The sequence below is a fragment of the Nylanderia fulva genome, unplaced genomic scaffold, assembly GCF_048542155.1.
Source record: "Nylanderia fulva isolate GAGA-0341 unplaced genomic scaffold, ASM4854215v1 Scaffold881, whole genome shotgun sequence".
Classification (NCBI taxonomy): Eukaryota; Metazoa; Arthropoda; class Insecta; order Hymenoptera; family Formicidae; genus Nylanderia; species Nylanderia fulva.
The window spans coordinates 17,501-36,162 of record NW_028191006.1 but is presented as its reverse complement, the minus strand read 5'-3'; the positions used below and the strand labels follow the sequence as shown (position 1 = coordinate 36,162).

Below are 18,662 nucleotides of genomic sequence, written 5' to 3'. Positions count from 1 at the left end.
ACTCTCTTATTCTTTTCAACTCACTCTCGCTCATCGTCTCAATCGCTACACCTCCATTCCTCACTTTCCTCACCGCTTTCACACGCACATTCAGTGACTTGCTCACATGCTTCATCATTCTCTCCTTTACTTCCTCACTTGTCACATTCGCACTTGCATCATCCGCTCTCACTATTACCGCATAACTCTTCTCTTTCGTTTTCACTTGTTTTCACATTCACTTCCTGTACCTTTTCAATCACGCTCTTTTCAACATTTTTCGCACTCACGCTCGCATAGCTCATTCCACTTCCGCCGTAGGCTTAATCCCGACTCGCTCGATGCATACACTCATCCAGTTTCCCCTGTATTCTCTCATTTTTGCACAACATTTTCATCATCTGTTCCTCATATTCTCCCACAATGTCCAGTATTTTCTCACTCGCACTCTTTGAAATTTTGTTCGTCTCCGTAAACAGGAATTTACGGAGTCTCGCACCAATTACTCTCATACACGCTATCTCACTCACTTCCGCAACGCTCTCATTCTCTCCCTCATTCATTAATCAAGAACGAAAGTTAGAGGTTCGAAGGCGATCAGATACCGCCCTAGTTCTAACCATAAACGATGCCAGCTAGCGATCCGCCGAAGTTCCTCCGATGACTCGGCGGGCAGCTTCCGGGAAACCAAAGCTTTTGGGTTCCGGGGGAAGTATGGTTGCAAAGCTGAAACTTAAAGGAATTGACGGAAGGGCACCACCAGGAGTGGAGCCTGCGGCTTAATTTGACTCAACACGGGAAACCTCACCAGGCCCAGACACCGGAAGGATTGACAGATTGATAGCTCTTTCTTGATTCGGTGGGTGGTGGTGCATGGCCGTTCTTAGTTGGTGGAGCGATTTGTCTGGTTAATTCCGATAACGAACGAGACTCTAGCCTGCTAAATAGGCGTACCTTATGGTATCGCGAAGGCCCCCGGCTTCGGCTGGCGGGTTTTTACTACCAACGTACAAACAAATCTTCTTAGAGGGACAGGCGGCTTCTAGCCGCACGAGATTGAGCAATAACAGGTCTGTGATGCCCTTAGATGTTCTGGGCCGCACGCGCGCTACACTGAAGGAATCAGCGTGTGTTCCCCTGGCCGAAAGGCCCGGGTAACCCGCTGAACCTCCTTCGTGCTAGGGATTGGGGCTTGCAATTGTTCCCCATGAACGAGGAATTCCCAGTAAGCGCGAGTCATAAGCTCGCGTTGATTACGTCCCTGCCCTTTGTACACACCGCCCGTCGCTACTACCGATTGAATGATTTAGTGAGGTCTTCGGACTGGTGCGCGGCAATGTCTCGGCATTGCCGATGTTGCCGGGAAGATGACCAAACTTGATCATTTAGAGGAAGTAAAAGTCGTAACAAGGTTTCCGTAGGTGAACCTGCGGAAGGATCATTAACGTTCCGGAGGTCCTGCTCTGCGTCGAGAGTCCTCTCTTTTGGGAGAGACGCGCGCTCGCAGCAGTCGGCGACTGAATGGACGCGCTGAAAAGGCGCTCTCAGAGAAAAAGAAAATAACGGATTTGACGGAATTTGTTGTTGTGTTTTGATATAACGACGGACGCCGTCGCGCCTCTCTGACCGAAAGTAGTCGGCAAGCAGAGCAGCGCGCCCGGCGGTGTTCGACGACGATTCGGAGCGAGACGCTTCGCGATCACGCTCGTGTGTGTGCCATTCTCCGGCCACACACACACACAGAGCGTCGATTCGGCGTTGAGCGCGAACCGGTGGTAACCTATGCCCGCGCACGCGTGTGTGCAGCACCCACGACGTTCGTCGACGCGCGCCCTCCCCGTTGTCGCGGGGCAGCGGTCAGCGTGCCGAGAACACACGGTGTGCGACCGCGAGTGCCGAGCGAGAGGACCCCCATATATTATTATAATATATATATATAACACAGAGAAGGGATCGATGATATTTCGACCAATCTGTCAACTGTGTCGGTCCGACGGTTTCTTCAAAGAGCTTCCGCCCCGGCTCTCCCGTTGCGGGAGAGACGCTCCGAACGAGAAACACACAACTCTATCTTTGTGCCGTAGCCTTCCCTGGCGGGAGGCGGCGGTCCGCGCGCGTCCTCGGACGCGCGCGGACAGGCTGATCGAAGAGCCACCACGATTATTCTCTCTTTCTCGTCCGAGAGAAGAGACCACGATGGTTGAACGAGAAGCGCGTTTCTTCGCGAACGCAAAAATTTCGAACGATTACCCTGAACGGTGGATCACTTGGCTCGTGGGTCGATGAAGAACGCAGCTAATTGCGCGTCAACTTGTGAACTGCAGGACACATGAACATCGACATTTCGAACGCACATTGCGGTCCACGGATACAATTCCCGGACCACGCCTGGCTGAGGGTCGTTTTAGTACCCCTAAACTGCTTGCGTCCGAAAAGCGCGCACGTCCACGACGCGGGCGACCAGAGAATGGCGCGCGCGTCGCCTGTGCCCTGTGCAACGCTTACAATGGGCGTACGAGCAATCGTTGGACGTTCGCCCGAGGTGTCTGTGCCGCGCCGACCGGCCGCGGTGCAAATCCTGGCGTCGTCTGAAATGACACACCGAAATAATAATAATGAGGAGGAGAAGCGCACAAGCGTGTAAAACGTTGGCGAACGCGCGCCCAGAGAATGCTGCGCGAATTAAGAGGGGAAGCGTGTTTGTGTATCCAAGTCGTGTGTGTACGCGAGAGCCGAGGAGAAAATGGGATGAGAGTAAGAGCGCGCGCGAAGGGAGCAACAAACGGCCAATAAAAGGGTCAGGACGGTAAATGGCACCGCTTTCGCTAGAGCGGCGCGTGCGTCGTTGTCTCCCGAAAGTAGGTAGCGCTTGTCTCACCGTCTCTCCTCTCCGTACATCACACAGACTGACCGGACTGCTCTCGCACTCTGTGCCGCGTCTCTCGGTACGATAGCGCTCGCGCGTCTTATGCCGAGGCGCCCTTGCCCGCACACATAACGGTATTACGGAGAAATATACGGCGCGTCGTCGTCCGGCGGAGAGAGCATTCGTAATCCTTTACCTCTTTACGGAGAAGGGTTTTGAATCGCGAGCCGACCGCGTGTCCGAGTCCACGAAATTTTCGTAAAGCGAAAAAAGGGGACCGGCGCGCCGCGTCGTGTACTCGTCGAATCGATTCCGCCCGAATTTCGTATATAAAAGAGAAGGGGGAGCCGAGAATCTCGAACCCCGCGATATATCGTCTCCATTACCACCAACGAGTGTGTGTGCGGTTAGCGCCCCGGCGATTTGCCTTCTCGCGTATTTCGTGTGCTGCCGCTGCTGCTCTCTCGTTCGACGCTCTCTCTCTCTCCCTCTTATAATATATATTATAGAGGAGAGACGACGATGAGCGACGCGGAGGAGGCAAACGGCTACGAAAGCTCACTATGCGACGACCTCAGAGCAGGCGAGATTACCCGCTGAATTTAAGCATATTATTAAGCGGAGGAAAAGAAACTAACCAGGATTTCCTTAGTAGCGGCGAGCGAACAGGAAAGAGCCCAGCACCGAATCCCGCGGTTCCGCCGCAGGGAAATGTGGTGTTTGGGAGGATCCGCTTATCCCGAGGTGCCGCGTCGCGTCCAAGTCCATCTTGAATGGGGCCACTTACCCGTAGAGGGTGCCAGGCCCGTAGCGACCGGTGCGCGCCTCGGGAGGATCTCTCCTTAGAGTCGGGTTGCTTGAGAGTGCAGCTCTAAGTGGGTGGTAAACTCCATCTAAGGCTAAATACGACCACGAGACCGATAGCGAACAAGTACCGTGAGGGAAAGTTGAAAAGAACTTTGAAGAGAGAGTTCAAGAGTACGTGAAACCGTTCAGGGGTAAACCTAAGAAACCCAAAAGATCGAACGGGGAGATTCATCGTCAGCGGCGCTGGCTTCGCGTCGGTCGGCGATGTCCCGCGGAGTCCTTGCGGCTCGCGCGCGGGCACGCTACCGTGCGCCGATGTCCGGCGCTCGTCGTCGTGCACTTCTCCCCAAGTAGAACGTCGCGACCCGCTGGGTGTCGGTCTACGGCCCGGGTGCGGTGTCTGTCGCGTCGCCGGTAAAACGGCACGCGACAAACCCTCGGTCGCCCGGCCGGCTGCTCGGCGGTACGCGCAAGGTATCAGGCCGCACTATTCACGGTGCGTCGAGACCGTCGCAAGCGCGCACCACGGTACTCGGAGGTTACGGACTTCGCGCCGTCCCCGGTCCTGGCCCGCTGTTGGTTACAGTACGGTACACCTTCGACAGGCCTGCGAACGTCTCCCGCGGTCTCGCGGGAGACCGATACCGGTCGGCGACGCTACTGCTTTGGGTACTCTTAGGACCCGTCTTGAAACACGGACCAAGGAGTCTAACATGTACGCGAGTCATTGGGACTTGTCGCGAGACCTAAAGGCGTAATGAAAGTGAAGGTCGGCCCTGGCCGTCGACCTAGGGAGGATGGGCCGCGTCGCGATGCGGCCTCGCACTCCCGGGGCGTCTCGTTCTCATCGCGAGAAGAGGCGCACCCAGAGCGTACACGTTGGGACCCAAAAGATGGTGAACTATGCCTGGTCAGGACGAAGTCAGGGGAAACCCTGATGGAGGTCCGTAGCGATTCTGACGTGCAAATCGATCGTCGGAACTGGGTATAGGGGCGAAAGACTAATCGAACCATCTAGTAGCTGGTTCCCTCCGAAGTTTCCCTCAGGATAGCTGGCACTCGGCCGTTCCGCACGGAACGCGCGCGAGTCTCATCTGGTAAAGCGAATGATTAGAGGCCTTGGGGCCGAAACGACCTCAACCTATTCTCAAACTTTAAATGGGTGAGATCTCTGGCTTTCTTGAATTATGAAGCCACGAGCATCTTCGGATCAGAGTGCCAAGTGGGCCATTTTTGGTAAGCAGAACTGGCGCTGTGGGATGAACCAAACGCAGAGTTAAGGCGCCCAACTCGACGCTCATGGGTCACCATGAAAGGCGTTGGTTGCTTAAGACAGCAGGACGGTGGCCATGGAAGTCGGAATCCGCTAAGGAGTGTGTAACAACTCACCTGCCGAAGCAACTAGCCCTGAAAATGGATGGCGCTGAAGCGTCGAGCCTATACTCTGCCGTCAGCGGCAAGTGGGGCGGCAACCGGGAGCGGGCGTTAGTCTTCTCTCGCGTCGTCACGAAGCCCTGACGAGTAGGAGGGTCGCGACGGTGAGCGCAGAAGGGTCTGGGCGCGAGCCTGCCTGGAGCCGCCGTCGGTGCAGATCTTGGTGGTAGTAGCAAATACTCCAGCGAGGCCCTGGAGGACTGACGTGGAGAAGGGTTTCGTGTGAACAGCCGTTGCACACGAGTCAGTCGATCCTAAGCCCTAGGAGAAATCCTATGTCAATGACGGCGTACAATATACTCGAGTGTCGAGAAATAATAATAAATATTATACGAAAGACACACGCCCGTCGGGCGAAAGGGAATCCGGTTCCTATTCCGGAACCCGGCAGCGGAACCGCATACAATTCGGGCCCTCGTAAGAGTGTTCGTCGGGGTAACCCAAAATGACCTGGAGACGCCGTCGGGAGATCCGGGAAGAGTTTTCTTTTCTGTATAAGCGTTCGAGTTCCCTGGAAACCTCTAGCAGGGAGATAGGGTTTGGAACGCGAAGAGCACCGCAGTTGCGGCGGTGTCCGGATCTTTCCCTCGGACCTTGAAAATCCAGGAGAGGGCCACGTGGAGGTGTCGCGCCGGTTCGTACCCATATCCGCAGCAGGTCTCCAAGGTAAAGAGCCTCTAGTCGATAGAATAATGTAGGTAAGGGAAGTCGGCAAATTGGATCCGTAACTTCGGAATAAGGATTGGCTCTGAGGAGCGGGGCGTGTCGGGCTTGGTCAGGGAAGCGGGTCTGGCTGACGTGCCGGGCCTGGGCGAGGTGAACGGTCGGCGTTCTCGCGCCGGTCCCGGGATCCGAGCTCGGTCCCGTGCCTTGGCCTCCCGCGGATCTTCCTTGCTGCGAGGCTTCCGTGGCGGCGCGAGCCGTCGTGGTCGTCCTCTTCGGCCGCCATTCAACGCTCAGCTCAGAACTGGCACGGACTAGGGGAATCCGACTGTCTAATTAAAACAAAGCATTGCGATGGCCCTCGCGGGTGTTGACGCAATGTCATTTCTGCCCAGTGCTCTGAATGTCAACGTGAAGAAATTCAAGCAAGCGCGGGTAAACGGCGGGAGTAACTATGACTCCCTTAACGTTCTCTAGGACGTTCTCACATACCCCGTCCACCGGCCGGAACCCCTTTTGGTGCCTGTCGAAGATGTCGAGGGCTGCCAATTTCTTTGCCAATATCTTGTGGAAGTGTCTTATTATAACGGATCCTATGCTGAGAGGTCGGTATTCCGTCGGACCTGGCCGATCGGACATACCCCCCTTCTCAAGGAATACCGTTCTGGTTGTGGCGATTGATGAGGGGATCGTCTCTGCCAGGAGCAGCAGATTGAACAGAAGCGCACGAAGAATCGCAGGAACAGCGTTCCACATCCTCGGCGTAATCTGGTCCAATCCGGGCGCAGTGCCAGTCCTTACGGAAATCCTGTTCACCTCTGCAGGTGTTATAGGATCTTAGAGCAAGGTCTTATCCGCCACAGGAACTGGATCCGTGGCAGCGCCATCGCCGAGACCTTCGAGGTGAATCCCTCTCGGGCCCGACGTACGGTTCCGGCCAGCACTCGCAGCCTGTGCCGCTTCCCCAAACGACTCACGCAAGTCCGTCATGTCTCCATCCGCACCGCTGGAGGCCTCCATAATGGGGCGCCAGCAGTTAAGGAATTCGACAGCAGACGGCCTCTCGCGCACCGAGTCGCCCTCGAGGATACGCGACAAACAGGACTTCTTGTTCTTTCTGTAGAGGGATTGCACAATTGCATACTCCCTCTTTCTCTTCTGCTCCTTGCTCTCTCGTTTAACTGGAGGACAGTGCTTCTTTGCCGAAACGCGTTGCGGAGGGCGCACTTGTAGCGGCCGAGGGAAGATCATGCCCAGCCATCTCTCGATAGCCAAGACGTCGACCCTCCCCGCCGTCAGAGCATCTTTTGCCGTGCCAGCAAGAGTATCAGCCTCGTAGCTACGGAACGCCGCACTCTGCTCTACGAGTGATTGTATCTTGTCCCGCAGTTTCTGAGAACTTTGTTCAGGGGGAGGCTGATGTGCGCTTTGATCGTCAGTACTAGCCTCAATGGCCGCAGGAATGGTGTCGGCTCGTGTCATCACCGCACCATCCCTATCGCCCTCATCGATCACAATCGCGCGACGCGATTAGATCTCTTGGCAGAAGTCTCTAACCATCACTCGGTAAGGCTCCTGTCGCCGTTTACCCTTGATGGCTTCGAGACTCCTATTGGGGAACCTTGTCTCCAGATACTGGTTAATGAAAGGTTCCCCGGCTAAGATGCCTTCAGCCTCAGCGCGTGCCATGAATATAGTTTTTTCCACTGACCATCTGGCCTTTACGCGGTCAACATTGATAGCACTGTTGGCTTGTAGTGGTTGTGCACGTAATTTGTGGACACCAAGACCACGCATGTTTTGGAATCTCGCCGAACAATGCTCACAGCTGACCATCTCCTCCTCTAGGCTGTCCACTTCAGCCTGGCTGGTCCTTATAGTGATTCGCGACGGACCAGCTGCGACCCCGTCAGGGTCCTCCGCACCTCTCGCGCGCTCACTCAAGCGAGCACTCGCACGCAGACCCCGGGCCATCCGAGAACCCGGGACATCAGAATCATTCTTAGCTTTATTCATAATTTACTGCGTGTAGGGGGGCAAACGGATTGACAACCGAGAGCCCCCCAAAAAACCCCGGTCTTTCTTGGCCCCACAACTCACCATGACCGTAGGCGCATGGGCCGAAGCCCTTAGGGGCGCACTTCGCTGTACACTCGCTTAGTCGACACCTACCAAGTCTAAACTTCCAAAGTAGGCCGTTTCCGGGAGCACCACGAGGAGGTGGAGGTACAACTTGGACGTGAGAGGCTGAAGGTCCTTACTAGAGGACTTCGTTGGCGCATCACGAACCAACCACGACTCTCTCTAAGTACCATCGCGGCGTGTTGCTTTGAGGACCGAGAGAGTCATAGTTACTCCCGTCACAGTCCTTTCATCCGTGCTTTGGGACGCCCGGAGGCGCTGTCGTTCTCTGCATGTGGCGTGCGTCGATCTGTCGAAAGCTTTCGATACGGTTGCGCACGCTGCTATTCATACGACTCTCGATGAGCTGGGGCTCCCTCGGGAGTTTAGAGAGTACGTAAGGGCTGTCTATTCGAATGCGCTGACCGAGTTGCAGGGGGTCAGCGCTAAGGAAGTGTCGGCCATCAAGATCGGCCGTGGCGTGAGACAGGGTGATCCGTTGTCGCCCCTGCTGTTCAATCTGGTCGTAGAGAGAGCACTAGGAATTCTCTCGGAGAACGTTGGCTATCGGTTGGGTGGCCGGCTTATCAATGCACTGGGCTACGCAGACGACATTGTGCTCCTGGCCTCTACCAGAGATGGGCTGCAGGAGAACTTGACACAGCTTTATGACGCCTTTATGCGAAATGGGCTCGAGATCAACGCGAGAAAGACCGGAGTGCTGTCCATGGTGGCGTCCGGCAGAGACAAGAAGGTGAAGGTGGACACCACACCTTATTTCACCGTGGGGGGAGCGATGATACCGCAAAGATCCCTGGTCGATGTCTGGACGTATCTGGGCTGCGAGTACACAGGTGCTAGGGAACTCGCAAGCGATCCACCCTTAGCTCAGGCCATTGAGCAACTCACGAGGGCACCTCTTAAGCCGCAACAGCGGCTGAGGTTGTTGCGTGACTGTCTCCTTCCACGGTATTATCACCGATGGACAGTGGGTACGGTCTCGGCCAAAACCCTCAAAGGTAAGGATATCATCGTACGCACTGCGGTGCGACGATGGCTGCGTTTTCCCCATGATGTTCCTGCTGGATACCTGCATGCGCCGATACAGAGTGGCGGGCTTGGAATGCCTCTATTGAGAACTTTGATCCCAATTCTGAAGCATAACCGACTGCAGCGGTTGTGTCGGAGTACTCTGCCCGCAGCATGCGCGGCTGCCGAAACCACGTATGTGGCTAGGCAGCTTGTCTGGTGTGAAAACCAGATGCGAGTGCGGGGCCATAGAGTGACTACAACCGCTGAGCTCAGACAGCAGTGTGCGGCCTGGTTGCGCGAGTCGTGCGATGGGAGTGGACTCAGAGAGGTTGCGGCCTCCAACCTGAGCTCCTACTGGGTATCGGCTGGCGCCGATGCCATCCCAGGTGCCGACTACGTGCACTATCACCACATACGGGCTAACTGCATACCGTCTAGAGCGAGATGCTCCCGAGGTCGTGATGGGCGCGATAATCGCTGTCGTGCCGGTTGTCCCGAAACCGAGACGCCGGCTCACTGCGTGCAACGCTGCTTCAGAACGCACGGAGGGAGAATCCTGCGGCATGACGACCTATGCCGTCAAGTTGGTGGCTATTTACAGCAGAAGGGATGGCGCGTCGATGCGGAACAAGCGTATTCGACGTCTGCCGGCCGGAGGCGGCCCGACCTGACCATCGCTAAGGGTGGTGAGGCAGTGGTCGTAGACGCGCAAGTAGTGTCTAGCGAAACCGCGTTGGAGATGTCCCACGAGCGTAAGGTGGAGAAGTACCGATCATGTAATGATCTGGCAGCCGCTGTGGCGGAGCGCACAGGAGTACCTCGAAGTAATGTTCGTTTTACCGCCATTACAATTTCGTGGCGAGGTGTCTTGAGCTCGCGAAGCGAGTCTGAGTTGCGAGAGCTGGGTTTAACGTCCGCCCAGCTCCGAACGTTGACGACTCGAGTTTTGTGGGGCTCATGGCTGAACTGGAAACGTTTTAACGCAATGACATCGCGTTATAACGAAGGAAGGCGGAACGTGGCCTCATCTGGTGGTGCATGATGGATGGCCTGTAGAGTTGGGGGCCTCCGCATCAATCGCGCGAGTTTGAATGATTGCGTGAATGGTCGAGGTGAAGTACGAGCTGCCTTTGGCTAGCTCCGACCTTCACGCTCCAGGGTGTTGACTGCGAACACCAACAGTAAACAGCTCTGCAATATCGTTGTCGGTGGCGACTTGGCGACTGTGATTTTGTAGCAGTCGTCGCGCACCGTAGACGAAACATAGCCAAATGCCTCGTCATCTAATTAGTGACGCGCATGAACGGATTAACGAGATTCCCACTGTCCCTATCTACTTACTAGCACAGCATTGCCACGAGTCGGAGTCGCAAGACCAAATGGCTCATATGTGGCGCGCACACCTAGTGTGTAGTAGCGTGGCTCCCTCTTGCTTGTTTCGCACACAGAGCCAAGGCCGAGGCGTGAATGCCGAAGAGTCGAAGGAGAGTTTAAAACAAAAAGTGAAACTGCGAATGACTAGATTGACCAGCACAAACTCTGGACAAATAATCTAGGAAATGAAAACGCAAAATCGGTAAACAAACCGATAGCCCAAAAACTGGTGTCCTAAGACTTGGCCCCAGAGTGTTCGGCCCGGAGCTCGCCGCTTCCCCTTACAAACTCTGGGTGCCTCGAAAATACGGATTGTTCCCAGGCGCGCATGCCGGGTCTGTCGAATGTCGGGGCAAAGGTCGCAAGCGTGTCCTTAACGGGACGCCGCATACGTTTGTGGCTGGAAACCGGCTCGATGGATCGGACATGCAGTGGAACAATCTAAGAACACTCGGTGTTTCTCTCTGCGGCATGCGGCACGCGGGGAGGTTCGCCGGGAGTTGTCCAAAGGGGCAGTCACCCAGACTGAGGGCAAAATGGACCCGGTCCCACGGGCTATGGGCCCGGACCTTGAGGACGGAAGGAAGTCAGGCAGTACGCGTTGGAAGTCAGCAAAACATCCGGAAAAGCAGTACGTGGCGACTTCGGCCCTTGGGGTGCGCTCCGGTGCAACTCACGGGGCTGGCCACGCGGTGGGTTTCAAAAAGGGCTAAAGGCAACACGCCTTAAGGACCCAGTTGAACCCAACGCAAGATTGAAAAGCAACACGCCGCGTGGCGATTCGGCCCCTGAGGTGCACTCCGGTGCAACTCACGAGGCTGGCCACGCGGTGGGTTCCAAAAAGGGCTAAAGGCAACACGCCTTAAGGACCCAGTTGAACCCAACGCAAGATTGAAAAGCAACACGCCGCGTGGCGACTTGGCCCCTGGGGTGCACTCCGGTGCAATTCACGGGGCTAGCCACGCGGTGGGTTTCAAAAAAGGCTAAAGGCAACACGCCTTAAGGACCCAGTTGAACCCAATGCAGGATTGCAAAGCGGCACGCCGCGTGGGGACTCGGCCCCCTCCCTGGGGTGCGCTTCGGCGTCGCTGTCGGGGGCTGCCGCGATGCGTGTTGAGACTGACAGAAAACGTAAAATGCAAATGGGTGCGGCCCTGGGGACAACAAAGCAAGGGATTGAAAGGAATGGGCGGGACCTCCAGCCACATCATGGCCAGCGAGTGTCCACAAGCGTTAAAGGTCTCCCGAGTAGTGCCGGGAACCCCAAAAACTCTCCAAGATTCTAAAGCAACACGCCGCGGCGAATGAAGGGAGCTTATCATTATCATTTTCAGGACTTCCACCCTCAGGCTTACACACTGCATTGCTACGACAAGTCGGCGTCACTGACCAAATGGCTCACAAGTAGCACGCGCACATGGATGCGTTGGAGGAGCGCACTCGGTGTCGCTCGCACAGCGAAACTTTTTCCTCATCCGAGGACTGGAGTGCTGGGGGTGGTACGGGTGCGTTTCCCGTACCTATCTATTCCAATCCCTGTCCTACCTACACCAAGTTCCGCCTTCCCGGAGACCCATCACATGTCCGCTCGCCTTCCTCATGCTGCGGTTCGATGGCGGGGGAGCAGGGGTCTCTGTCTGCGCCTGATGGGCCCCGCGCCTCCCGGTTTCTGGCCCGGAGGCGCGGGGGCCAAAGGGCGGCTTCTTTTCTTTCAGGAACATCATCATCGGTATCCTCGTCGTCGCTCCGGTCGTTTCGTTTCGTTTTACTTTGTCTCGTTCGTTCGTCTGCCTCGGGTGGAATGCCGATGAATAGGTAGGCGTTTCCTAACAATGGCGCTCGTCTTAATGTTAAGGTGTTAGGTACCGTGCCGAGGGCATGAATGGCCGCGTGGACGGTAAGATCGCGGTCGCTAACGGTCCGCCCGGGATATCTGCCGCCCTCCCGGTGTATTTAGGCTTGGTGGCGTAGTGGTGGCTCTGCGTCGCTTGACCCTCCTTTCCACCGTACTCGTGGGAATATAAATGGAAATGATAAAACCTTTGGTTAGGAGAAGTGCCCGCCTGATAAAATGCTTCCTGCCGGGTAGGGCAGCAGCCCAGGAAGCACTTAGTGGTAGCGGCCTTCGTGCCGTCCGAGTTGTGCTAGCTAGATGCGACGCGACCGTGGGCGGGCCCACGCCGGCGTCCGATAGTCGGCTGGGACCGAGCGTCGAAGCAAGGAAAAATCGCGAAAACAGAATTAGGATTAGCACCGCGATTAGCTCCGCGAATAGCTCCGCGACTTGCGCCGCCGTAAACAACGATGAAATTAGCTCCGCGAACTCCCCAAAACCCCAACCCCACACCCATAATAAACCGGATCGAGCCGGGCCGCAACAAAGCGCGGCAAGGCTCCCCTTTTACTCCTACTTCGTCTGAAAATTTCTCACTGGCGACCACGGGAGTGAGAGTCCTGCAGCTGAACATGAGACGTTCGGCAAAAGTCACGGGAGAGATGCGTCAGCTCGTCGTCGAAAAGCGGCTTGACGTCCTGTTATTGCAGGAGCCATGCGTCAGGAAGCGGGACTCGAGTCACACCTTAGTTGGGTTAGGATTAGGAATGAGAGTGGCCGCCGTGCGTTCACAGCGCCCGTGGGCAGCGGTGGCAGCCTGTAACTCTCAATTCCAGCTGTTGTTTATCTCGCAGCTTAGCACAGCTCATTGTGTCTGTGCAGAAGTGCAAGCACCTGGCTTCTCCTTCTATGTGGCTTCGTGCTACTTTCAGTACTGCGAAGAAATAGAGAAGCACCTCAGGCACCTCGAAATGGTGTTTCATTCGCTGAGAGGGAAGAGATTGATAGTTGCGATAGATGCCAATGCCCGATCGCCGCTGTGGGGTCCCCAGGAGGCGGACGAAAGAGGTGCGAAAGTCGAAGACCTCATCCGGGCATCTGGTATAGAGGTGGTCAACGATGCTGGCCAGAAACCCACCTTTTGGACGGCAAGAGGTTCATCATATATCGATGTGACCTTGGCGTCGCCCTCCATGACCCGGTTCATCAGGGAATGGAAGGTACGGGACAATTGGACAACCAGCGACCACAACTCCATCGACATCAGGCTCAGAGTGCCGAAGGGGCGGGACGCCGGGGGTGTCGCGAACATGAGGTTCGACACCCGTCGGGCCGACTGGGAACGGTTTTCCGGGACTCTCGCTGATCTTTCAGGGTCCATGCTGGAGGCGCTCGAGTTGAGATCGGCGGAGGAAGTAGAGGAAATGGCCGAAAAGCTCGCAGTTGTTCTTAGCGAGGCATGCAAGGCCTCAATGCCAAGAAAAAGGCATTTTAGGAAGTCCAACCCGTGGTGGACTAGGGAGCTAACAATCTTCAAGAAAAGGCTATACAGGTTGAGACGTGGCCTGCAGAAGGAACATGGCCAGCCCTCATACGTGGAAAAACTGTCGGAGTACCGCTCTTCTTTGCGGCTGTATGGCAGAAATATAAAAAGGGCAAAGATCGATAGTTGGCGGGAATTCGTAACATCTCATGGAAATTTAGAATCTTGAGGCTTCGTTTATAAGCAACAAGCGGAGAAACTCCGAGTAGAAAGAGTGCTCAGCACACTCAGGCATGGCGAATCTTCAACCATGACTCTAGAGGAAACAGCCAACTGTCTTCTTAAAGTACACGTCCCCGATGACCGAGTTGCGAGCGATACACCGGAACAAAGCGTATTACGGGCTAACGCGTACACGCCACCTGAGACACCGGACGCCTCCCATTTCACGGTGGTAGAAACGATAAGAGTAGCGAAGACTCTCAAAAACAATAAAGCGCCGGGAACCGACCTCGTGGAAGTTAGCGTATTAAAAGCAGCGTTGAAAGTGATCCCCGGCCAGATCACTAAACTGTTTAACGGGTGTTTAGAGTGGGGCGTCTTTCCCTCCGCCTGGAAGATTGGCTCGTTGCGGGCCTTGCTGAAGGGAGAGGACAAGGACGAAAGGGAACCAAAATCCTATAGACCAATTTGTCTCCTCTCTGTGGTAGGTAAACTTTTCGAAAAATTAATTAAGGAGCGCCTAACGGGAGCGTCGCTGGCGCCGGGTAGAATTTCGGATCGACAGTTCGGCTTCTCGCGGGAAAATCGACGGAGGACGCGATAGTCGAGTTGCGAAGATTGGTAAGGATCTCTGAGGGTAGATACGCCGTCGCGTTACTTTTCGACACATCGGGTGCGTTCGACAACGTCTGGTGGCTTTTGGTCTTAGACGCGCTAAAGTCCCGGGACTGTCCGCGAAACGTATTCGAAGTAATCCGAAGTTACTTCAACAATCGAATAGTAAAGCTCGCGATAGGTTCGGTAGAGGTCTCCAAGCGGGCGTCGAGGGGGTGCCCGCAGGGCTCCGTCCTCGGTCCGGTCTGCTGGAACCTAATGTTTGACGGTCTTCTGCGACGGCTGGAAGCAGAAAAAATAGAATTCGTGGCATACGCGGATGATCTCGCCGTCGTAATAAGCGGAAACTCGCGTAGAGAGATAGAGGTAGAAGGTCAACGCGCGGCGAACCTAATAACAAAATGGTGCGAGTTCGCGAAACTCCAGGTCTCGGAACAAAAGACCGAAGCCATCGTCCTTAAAAACGAAGCGGTACAACGGAATCCAATCGGGAGCCGGGGAGTAGATCGACCGGATAGGAAGCGTAAACGAAATAGGAAAACCGCAGACTTCGTTAGCAGGCCACCAACCATTAGGATTAATAACGCGAGTATAAAGTTTAAAGGCGCGGTAAAATACCTGGGGGTCCACTTCGACGGTGGACTCGAGGTGCACACGCACTGCCGAAAGATAAGTAGCAGCGTCGAGCTACTATTCCGGAAATTCGGGCGTTTGGCGAGAGCGCAATGGGGATTGAGTCACGCGACGCTAAGAACAATTTATCAGGGAGTGATCGTACCGAAAATTACATACGCCGCGGCAGGTTGGTGGGACCTATGCACCAAGCAGGACATCCGAGTCCTTAGATCCGCCCAGAGGAAAGCCCTCATTTCTGTAGTAAAGGCATATAGAACCGCGTCCTTCGAGTCGTTGTGCGTCGTTGCCGGAGCGATGCCCGCGGAGATATTGATAGAGAAGTATGCGACGCGATATAGAGTCCGTAAGGGACAAGACGCGAAAATCGGAAACATAGAAATACCCGCGGGAACCGAGAAAAAAGTAGCGTTAGGGCAAATCCAGGACGAGGCGATAAACATGTGGCAGACAATGTGGAACTCGTCAAACAAGGGTCGTACCACGTTCGCTTTCTTCGACACAATATGGCTCAGAATGGCCATGAAATTATTCCAAACCGACCACTGGGTCACGCAGGTTCTCACCGGACACGGAAACTTCCGAGCACGTCTTACTAGTTTAGGGCTTGTGGACGGTGCCGCATGTGTCTACGATGGTCGAGAGGACACGATCCAGCACTTCCTGCTGGAGTGTACGGGCCTTGAAGCGCAAAGAGTCGCTTTGTGTGAGTTGGTTCCAATCGAGAAGTGGCGATGGCCGGAGGTGGCCCAGTTCCTCGTGTCAGATCCAGAGGTTTTCGCCGTCTTCGTCGATTACTGTCAAGAGACCCTTTGGCTGAAGGGATTCGAGAGCTGAATAATAAACGCGTCTTCAAGGAAGTACCTAACTGGAGCTTGTCGGGGGCTCTAGTAGTGGGAGGCAGCCTCGTAACCCTCTCGAGACAACTGCTCTCTCCGGGCGGTTCCTCACGTAACCGATAAGTCAGCTCGAAATTAGGCAGGTCCCTCCTCTAAAATAAAGTCATCCTCCCCTCCCTTCCAAAGACTTCCACCCAACAGGGTTAGAGCGTGTGTCCAGGTCGGGACACAAATGGACAGGCCTCCCCGTGGTCCCCGTGGGCGCGGCGGGCGAGATGCGGGACCGTACCAGCCTAACACGCATACCGTGTCCAACGGCGTAAGTGCGGTCCCTAGGAGGTAAATCGGTTGGAGGAGCAGGAGGGCTCGCTCGTCGCGGCTAAACTGTCCATCTTGCGTACGCCCGCAGGCGCTGCTGGATTTTTCTATTGCCGTTCTCGGGGCGGTTTCGTGGGACGGTGGGTAGCAGTTGTGGCGTATGCCCGTAGGGGCGAGGTAGCCGGAGTCTGTTGCTTTCGTGGCAACAGCTCTCACAATAACTGTCCCTATCTACTCCCCCCCGTGGATCACCACCTTGCCGTGGTGGGGGGGCCCACCCATCCTACACCACGGATGGGTGCTAAGAGTGATCCGTACCTAGGTTTTCATGGGTACACGTCCCAATCCAAGGTGGGAGGCATCGTGTCGATGGATGCATGGCTGTGGGGACTTTAAATAGCACAGTCCTGAACGATCCCTACGGGGTACCGGCCGACCCTCCGTAGTATTTAGGCTTGCTGTAGTATAGGAGGCTCTGCTACAGTTGACATCATTTCCTACCGCACTCGTGGGATGACTATGGAAAATGAACACTTAAAAACAAAACATTTTGACGTAGAGACGGAGGAGATTGAAGCGACCTTTAGGACGATACGTTCGGGCTCAACGACTTCCATGCCGGAAGATGTTAGCAATATTAGACAAATACAAAAGAAAAGAAAGAAATCAAATGAAGAATACGAAAACGAACAAAGTAACTTAGATAAAATTATCAGAACCAGGACGATATTAGAAGAGTTTCTATTTAATGAGACAAACAAAATAAGTAAAACCGCGATAAAATTTATATTAGCTAAATGGGCCGTACTAGAAAATAAGCTTAATGAAGAAATTATTGAAAAAGAAAAATGGAAGTCAATATTTCAAGGTAGCAGAATAAAAAGTACTTACGCTGAGGTAACCTCGACGAAAAGCTCCGGAAGGCAATATGATGTTGAACCTAAAACAGAGAGAATAAACCGTAACAAAAGACATAAAGCTATAATAATTAAACCTGAAAAAGAAACTAACGACGATAGAACAAATGAAGATATTAGGACACAAGTAATAGATGAATTAAAAGGGATCAAAAACAAATTGAAAGTTAAAGGAATCAGAAACATCAAGAATAAGGCAGTAGTAGTTGAAATAAATAGCAAACAAGACATAGATTTAATTAAAAAAGTTAATTTTAAAAAAAAGGGATTGAAAATTGAAGAACCGAGAAAAACCTCCCCATCTATCATAATATACGATGTGGAGAAAGAATACAAGCTTGAAGACTTAAAGGAAGATTTAATTGAGAAAAACTTCGATACAATACAAACAAATGAGACAGAAGAACTAAAAGAAAAAGTTATTATGAAACACAGTTTTAAGACACATAATAATAATAATGTAAACTGGATAGTACAAGTACCAGGTAGATTCTTAGGAAGATTGGTTGAAAAGGGAAGAATATTTATGCAATGGAGAACTTATAGAATTAAAGAATACATAAATATCACAAGATGTTTTAAATGCCATAGATATGGGCATATAGCAAAATTTTGCAAGGTCACAGATGAAATCTGTGGGAATTGTGGTGAAAAAGGACACGTTAAAAAAGACTGTCAGAAAGAGACGCAATGTATAAATTGTGTACGCAGTAAAAGGAAAGAGGTCAAGCATAGCGTAAAACACAAAGAATGCCCTGAATATAAAAAGTATTTAGAATTATACTATAATAAAATTGAATGGAACTAAGAATTGCACAAATAAACGCACAAAGAGCAATGGCTGCTGCTGCCAATTTAGAACTCCTAATTAAAGAACTACACATAGATATTTTGTGTATTCAAGAACCTTATACATACAAGGGCATGGTTCGCGGATACTCTGCAGGGTATCTATCTAAAATACAACCTGGAGTAGATAACCCCTGGGTTGCTGCCATAATTGCAAATGAAAAAATAGAGGCTTTTCATTTAACACACTTTGACACTCCTCATATAATGTGCTTCCAAGTTATGACTGAGATGGAGGACTTCTTCATTATAAATACTTATTGCCAATTCTCACTAAATATAGAGCCAATACTAATTGAGATGGAAAATATAATCAATAAATTAAATTCAAAAAAGATAATCATAACTATGGATGCCAATGCAAAATCAGATCTATGGTTTTCTGAAGAAGTGGATGACCGAGGAAGAATCATGGAAGAATTTATAATTGCAAATAGATTATACGTAATAAACGAAGCCAGTGATACACCAACTTTTGAATGGTCAAACATCGACCTAACCTTAGTCAGTGAGAACACACTTGGTATATGCGAGAGATGGAATGTTTCATCAAAATGCACTACTAGTGACCATAATTTAGTTATCTTAGACCTTAAAATTAACGAAAAAACAAACAGAAAATTTATAAAATACAATAACTAACAACAAGAAAGCCAATTGGGAAACATTTAAGGAG

The 18,662-nt window shown here is 53.0% G+C and overlaps 1 non-coding gene and 2 pseudogenes across 1 annotated transcript; all 3 read left to right on the top strand.

Moving 5' to 3' along the window:
• Positions 1–685: 685 nt before the first annotated feature.
• On the top strand, positions 686–1,415 carry LOC146719740 (small subunit ribosomal RNA; annotated as a pseudogene; the record flags this gene model as incomplete).
• An 811-nt stretch (positions 1,416–2,226) lies between these two features.
• On the top strand, positions 2,227–2,381 carry LOC114943834 (5.8S ribosomal RNA). The gene has a single exon (XR_003822089.2). It is a non-coding gene; the product is annotated as a 5.8S ribosomal RNA (ribosomal RNA).
• Positions 2,382–3,437: 1,056 nt separating this feature from the next.
• LOC146719739 (large subunit ribosomal RNA) lies at positions 3,438–5,769 on the top strand (annotated as a pseudogene).
• Positions 5,770–18,662: the final 12,893 nt, after the last annotated feature.